Genomic DNA, 7,630 nt, shown 5'->3' on the forward strand with positions numbered 1-7,630 from the left:
TCCCTCCCTCTGTGTGTGTGTGTGTGTGTGTGTGTGTGTGTGTGTGTGTGTGTGTGTGTGAGAGAGAGAGAGAGAGAGAGAGAGAGAGAGAGAGAGAGAGAGATCTAAGAGTCAGGGAGTAATGAAATTAAAGGTCTTTCTTTATTTCTATCAAAGGGAGCTCCCTGCAAGGTAGTTAAACTATGATGAGATTTAGGAGGGCTTTCTACCCATGCAGAAGTCACCCCAGGATTTCAATGCAATGACATTCAACATAGCTCCTTTCCCACCAACTGTCTGCTACGACACTGTAGAGGTAAACAGCCGAGCTTCTGGAATAACAGTTAAGGGAGAGAGAAATCAGGTAGCATCAACAAAGGAACAGATTTTTCTTTCCTTCCTCCACTTTTACCTCTCCTCCCCCTTTTCTCCTGCCCCTCCTCCCTTTCTTCTTAGAAGGTAGGATCTTGTTACATAGCTCTAACTGGCCCCATCCATCCTCCTGTCTCCATTTCCTTAGTGATGGGATTACAGACATACACCTCAAAACTCATCTTAAAAAATTATTTTCTTAGCTGGGCAGTGGTGGTGCCTACCTTTAATCCCAGCACTCAGGAGGCAGAGCAAGGTGAATCTTTATGACTTTGAGGCCAGTCTGGTCTTCAAAGAGTCCAGGACAGCCAGGGCTACACAGAAAAACCCAATCACGAACTGCACCCCCCCAAAAAGATCTTTTTGAATGTATACGTGTGTGTGGTATGCATGCGTGTGCATATGTATGCCTGTGCACATGTGGATGCCTGAGGTTGATCTTTGAAGTTTACTTTTACTGCTTTATATCTTAGTCCTTGAGGCAGGGTCTCTCAGCTGAACCCAGAATCTGCCAATGTCTAGCTAGGCAGCTTGCTTCGGGAATCTCCTGTCTCTGCCTTCTAAGTACTGGGTTTACAGGTAGATTGCCACACCCACCTAGCATTTACATGGCGTCTGGAGATCTAAATTCTGGTCTTCACACTAGTGGCGTTCTGGATAGTCTTATGTCAACTTGACACAGGCTAAAGACATCTGAGAGGTGGGAACCTCAATTGGGAAAATGCCTCCATAAGATAGATTAGTAGGCATTGCCTTAATTAGTGATTGATTGGAAGGGCCCAACCCCTTCTGGGTAGTGCCATCCCTCAGCTAGTGGTCCTGGGTTCTGTAAGAAAGCAGGCTGAGCAAGCCACGGGGAGCAAGTACCCCTCCGTAGTCTCTACATCAGGTCCTGCCTGCAGCTTCCTGACATTTGAGTTCCTGCCCTGACTTTATTGATGATGAACTGTGATGGAAATGTAAGTCAAATAAACCCTTTCCTCCCCAACTTGCCTTTTGGTCACACTGTTTCAGTACAGCAATAGAAACCCGGACTAACACAAGTGTAAGTACTGTATCTACTGAGTCATTTCCAAACCTCTCCCAAAAGGTGCTTTTAAACAAATAAGAAAAGGAATGAGATAGCAACTATTAAAAGTGACAGGAGCAAGATGCACCTGCCAGGTGGCAGAAGTGTCCTGTGTGGCGAACAGGCCTATGATGACAGCCGTGCAGACACAGGGCACTGACAACAATACCCTGTGTTACACGGAGTCTGACATTTGTCAGGACGTCTAGGAAATACACATTCACTTGATCATGCTGTGACCTGACCAGATGAGTCAGAAGTTAAAGTCATTTTACGTGGAAGAAAGTGGCCAGTTTACACGGGGAAGTCAGGGAAACGTGCATCTGGTGTCAGCCTTAGAGCTTTGGACCACTCTGGTTGGTGCTCAAGCCAATGCTGACAGGCCTGATAGGCGGATGATGCAAGAAACCAGTGAGCTTTCTAGACCCTGGAGGGCCATGCTGAACAGGTAGTTGGCACAGGAAGACCTTGCCATGCTTCCAGCCGAGTGAGCACCATTCCGTATAGCAAAATTAACATCTGTCACGGGAAGGAGTGGGTGATATGCCTTCCCAGTCATCTGTCCTGGACCGAAGTGGGGCCACTGAAGAGCCGAGAGTGAGATTTGTAAGAGTCAGTGTCTCCCAGGACACTTTGGCTTATCCGATACATAATGAGAGCAAAGACAGTCACGTGCTCCTATGGCATAGGCACTCTCTTGGCAGGCAAATATTTAAATCTTCTCCTCTCAGCACCAAGCCCACAGGCTGTGGTACAAGCAGTGGCACCTCCTTGGTGAAAGGCTTGCTTCTTTCCCCAACTTTTCTTGTCTTCTCTAAGCTTCACCCTCTCTACGCATCCCTCTGTGTGGAAAACTCTTCGTATTAGTTTGGATCATAATCTCTGCGGCGCTCAGGAATCCAAGGAGCCCCTATGAGCAACTGACAAGGGCCTCTCCAGATGCTTGAAGTGTAGGAAGCACTAATGCAATGTAAAAGTTACTTTTAGGGGGCTGGGGATTTAGCTCAGTGGTAGAGTGCTTACCTAGGAAGCACAAGGCCCTGGGTTCGGTCCCCAGCTCCGAAAAAAAGAACCAAAAAAAAAAAGTTACTTTTATTTGCCTGGTGTAATTATCGTCTCCACAGGCTTACTGCCTTTGTCTGCTAACCCAGGCCTAGTCCTCTGTCTGTTACTTCTGAGACTTACTGCTGAACAAGGTCATGCTTTCTAGTTCTTTCTGAACTCTGTTTGGTTGAACTCAGCCATGCTAGCTCAAACTGCTCTCCTAGCTGACTGATTCAATCTGGCTTTGCTCTCGACCTCTAACTGAATTGTTCTCCTTGGACTTTAACACTAGCCTTATGTTCTAATCTTCTGGCTTGTTCTGTCATTGCCTGTGTCTATCTTGTTCTCTTTGTTCAATCTGTCTCTGTCTAACTGTAAAACCGCTTCTCTCTTTCCCGCCTCTGCTCCCTTTTATGTTGGCCTTCTTTCCTCTCTTCTTGTAAGAGTTTGCCACATCCTGTTCTGTCAAATCTTTCTCTGATTCATCACTTTCTTTGTCACGCAATTAGACATCATTTTCAAATATGGGTGCTTCCTTCTACAAACTGACTTTACCTTCATTGCTTGGGATTGAAGGTACTGAGGGTGTGTCTGTGTTCCAGGCAGAGGGATTAAAGGTGTGTGCTAAGACTGAGCCTCACCACAACTGGAAACAGGTTTTACCAACAAACAACACAATCTCAGGGTTTACAGTCTGATTAAATATCCCGCAACAATAAGCTCAGGGGCTTGTGATTCCAAATCTAGTTCTTTGCCTTGATGGGATTTGCTTGTGTTAGAGCCAGGCAGGTCTTAAAAACTTTCACTCCACCTCCTTGTTCAGTAGGAAGGGAAGCTGAAGGCTCAGAGCCCTTGAGTAACTAGCCACGGACAGTCACTCTCTCTCTCTCCTCCATGATGTCCCCATGGTTCTACATCCCTTTTGAATAGCCCCACCTCTACTTTTAAATGGGGTTACTCTCCAGGTCTCTCTCTCCTTTCTTAACATGTCACAGGGAAAATGCCTTCAACCTATCACAGAGAATGTGACTGAATTGTCTCTTGAGGCATCAGAAAGGACATCCTCCCTCACCCCCAACAGCATGGGCAGTCTTTGCTTTCTGCCTTATTTCTTAAGCTTTTTAAGTGATGAGAGGAAGTTGGTTTCCACTCATATCTGTTTCCCCAGCAGGCAAGGTAGACTCCTCTCCTGTGGCCTCCCCTCCCTTTCTCTGGTCTAGCCTTTTCTGGCTGAAGTGAAAAAAAAAAAATCACAACCCTTAAGCTTGTAAGTCAGATGAGCCTGGAAGTCAAAGAAAAGGCCAGCGGACTGTAGAACTGGCTCGTGGCTTAATGACCCCCAAAGTAATATCTTTAACAGCTTTCTCTTCATTTCATGCCAAAGTTCAGTTTGATTTATTAGACTAGAGCCAGTCTTGGCTCCAGACATTCAAACATATCAAAGGGTGAAGAGGACACACACACACACACACACACACACACACACACACACACACAGAGAGAGAGAGAGAGAGAGAGAGAGAGAGAGAGAGAGAGAGAGAGAGAGAGAGAACAAGATGAGGACCTTCCTATGTGGGCTCTGGAGGATGAAGGTACAGTGGGTGGGTTTCAGGGAATTCCCCATATTTTCATCATGGATCCTCAATATGTGGGCCCAAACATTTTGGAAAGCACCCAGAAAACTGCCAGGCTAAAAATACTTATGAGACAGCCTTGATCAAGGAGAAAGCAGAGATGAGTGTGAGGTCCTCACGGGATGTGTGAGACTCAGCACAGCAGCCAGACTGGGTGCGTAACTTAGGCTCCCGTGCCAGGCAACAGAGCCATCCATAGTCATGTGGGTATGGCTAGGGACAAGTGTGCCAGCCTAGTGCAGTAGTGTAGGAGGGGTATCTAATGAGCACCCGTCACCTGTCATGTGGCCTAGGACACAACCACCGTTTGGAAAATTGAATGTTGCTGGGTGGCTTTTCTCATGCTGTTTCAGTGAAAGTTCACACCTTCAAAATGAACTCGTGGAGTGCTATTTACTGCATTATTCAATGTTAAATTAGCCATTAAGAATGAACACTTCTAGCTGGGTCTGGCGATGCATGGCTATAAATTCTAGTATTCTAGAGGCCGAAGCAGGAAGATTGCAAGTTTGAGGCCACTTCAGGCTATCTATTAAGATCCTGCCTCAGAAAAACAAGTGGAAATAAACATGCAAGGAAAATACAAATAATAAAAACTTGCCTCCAAAGAGCAAGTACCCCTTTAAATATTCTAATTTATTTATATGTACTTTTTTCACTTTCTAAAGGTGAAAGATACACATTATGTATGTTTGTGGCATGCTGGCATGTTTTGACACGTCTACATTGCAGAATACCTACATTGAGCTAATTCACAAACATTGCCTCCTGTTTATTATCTGGGACTAGGAACACAAACTCCCCTCTCTCTTAGCAATTACCAAGTGCAAATGCATTGTTAGTAATTACAGTCACCGTGTTAGACAATAGAACCTCAGACCCCTTCCTTCCAGCTGAACTTGTACAACCATTGCCCAGCCTCTCCCCAGCTGCCCTCTGTGAGTTGTGACAACCTTGTGTTTTCTCCCTTTGCCCTTCATTACATTGTAACTGAGCCTTATTGGCTTCCTATTCTCTGTCTACTCCAACTCCAGAGCCCTTTTGCTAATTCGGTTTTTTCTGTATTTATTATTATTTTTAATTATATGTATGCGTGTGGCTATGTGCCCATGTGTGCATGTGTGTATGTGTCCCTGGAGGTCAGAGATGTTGTATAACCGGGAGCTGGAGTTATAGGAGATCCAGAACCATTCTAAGTGTTGCCTGGTGGTCCTCTGCAAGAGTGGCCCATATTCTTTTTTTTTTTTTTTTTTTTTATGATGTGGACCTCAGACTCACAATGTTGTGGTCATCATGCATGTCTCAGACGAATGACCCATATTCTTAACCACTGAGTCATCTCCCTGGCCCCACCTTGCATTAATCCTTAATTCCATGTTCCTGACACATAATTATGGAAGTTTTCTTTCCTGATTCTCTTTCAGGTCTCTGGAGGCATTTCCAATAATGACCAGGCTTCTGTCGAGATGTTTTTAAATTTTATACGCCCCTCTGAACTGAGGGACACAGGGGGAAGGAGTGTAGAGGAGAGAGGATAGTTTTCTTCTTCTTGAGCCTCAGTTCATGTTCTCTGTGTGGGAGAAACACAGGTAGAATCACCTGTCGGTTCATTTTTAAAACCTGTGCCTGCTGAGCATACTGTTGCATCTCTCTCCCTTACATGCCGTAGAATGTGTGGCACTGTACATGTGTGCAATGTGTAATGATCAAGCCAAGCTAGTTAGCATGTCCATCCTGTAAAATATTTACATTCCTTTGTGTCAGGAGCATTCAAAATCCATTCTTCTTGTTATTTTGAAATCCATGTTACTGTTAACTGCGCTCGCCCTAGTGTGCTATACAGCTCTTGGGTTTGTCCTAATGGGAATATCGTAGTCAATCACCAAGCCTTTTTCCCCTCCCTCTTTACATGACATTTTTAGCTCCTCATTTGAGCGAGAATATACAGGATTTGATTTTCTGGCCCTGGCTTGTTTCAATTTGTTCGTGTTTTTACATAAAAATTGTAGTTTGAGGAAGAGACCTGTTTTTGAGGAATCAAGTCAAAGACAGCATGATATAAGCAACCGCCCACAGGATGTTGCGGATGATGTTCCAAAGAGTAAATGTGACATTATGCATTTATATTGTGCACAGATCAAGGTAAGTCTGCTTGTCACCCTGATATAATTTGGTTAATCTGTTCCTGGCTGTTCCCTCGGGAATCTTCTCTTCCCTGGTACCTTAAATTATTTCCACAGTCCGCTCCTTTTAGAGAACCAAAGTCAGATCCCAGTGACCTTCCGACTGCAGTCCTGCGGCCAGCTGTGATTTGTGAGAGATGATTAAGTCAGAGGCCATCAGGTGACTCAGGAAAACTGAACGCTATTGATGGACTTTCGGGCAGTTTGTCAACAAATTTAAATACCCGTTTTCCTTTTGCTTAGGTTTGATCTACGGCGTAAGTTTCATTTTGAGTGCCCCATGGAAATACCACCTAGGTTGTCTTATGGAAGCAAATGAACACAGGAGTGTGTTGAGGGCCATGTAGGCTTTGCTTCTGTGGTGCTTTGTGGCAGAGAAAGACAAGTGTGTCGGTGGGTGGAATCCAGGGTATTGAAGCAGCTCCATTTGCCTTGGGTCCATGTACATCTGTGTGCAGTACCCATGGAGGACAGAAGAGACTATCAGATTCCCTGGAACTAGAGTTACAGATGGCTGTGAGCCATCACATGGATATTGGGAACTGAATCCAGGTCTTCTGGAAGAACAGTTGACAGCTGGTTCTCTTAAACCACCGAGCCATCTCTCCAGCCCCAGAGTCCCGTTTTTGATTGAAGAACTTGTCCATTGGCCTCATTTATAGTGGATGGTGCCCACTGCCTTCCAAAGGGTCAATAGCATCTATCCCAGACAAAATTCAAGAAGACACAAGGCCCCTACATGCCCCAGATGGAGGAAAGATGGTGATCAGGGCTTGTTCCTCAATCTCCCCCGAGAATGGGGCAACCAGCATGACAGCCCCATTTAAACTTTATCTCAAGACCTTAGTAATGTCCTGTGCCTCTGAGAGAAGAAGGTCTCTTTAGGCCTCCTTTCCTCTTTCTGGGGATTACCAGTCAGATATCTTGCAGTTGTCCATCCTGCTGCTTTCTACAAATCCAGAAGAGTTGGTGTCTCAGTTGGTCTGACTTCTTGCTCTGGCCAATGCTCAAGCCAGCCCCAGTAACAGCACATACCTCACACAGATCAGCAACTGAGCCCATGCTCTACCTACTCCATGAACTGCCTTCCTGCTCCACCCATGTCAGTTATTCCAGATTTCCCCACAGAGCCTGCACCAGAACTGACCCTGTGCCCTCTATCCTCCATCTGGGCCATGTAGGATGCTGCATCTTCTTGAATTTTGCCTGGGATCAGTGCTGTTGACCCTTTTGGAATCAGTGGGAATCATCTACTAGATAATAAAGGCAGGCAACAGTTTTATCTTCTGCAGAGTAGGTGTTTAATAAGGATCTGTTTCATGGATGAATAAATGACAGCGTGAATATGG

The 7,630-nt window shown here is 45.3% G+C and overlaps 1 pseudogene; it reads right to left on the minus strand.

The window, feature by feature from the left end:
* Positions 1 to 5,359: 5,359 nt before the first annotated feature.
* Positions 5,360 to 5,416, minus strand: LOC120094447 (small nucleolar RNA SNORD113/SNORD114 family; annotated as a pseudogene).
* Between the last annotated feature and the right edge of the window lie 2,214 nt (positions 5,417 to 7,630).

Source organism: Rattus norvegicus, chromosome 8 (genome assembly GCF_036323735.1).
Source record: "Rattus norvegicus strain BN/NHsdMcwi chromosome 8, GRCr8, whole genome shotgun sequence".
Classification (NCBI taxonomy): domain Eukaryota; kingdom Metazoa; phylum Chordata; class Mammalia; order Rodentia; family Muridae; genus Rattus; species Rattus norvegicus.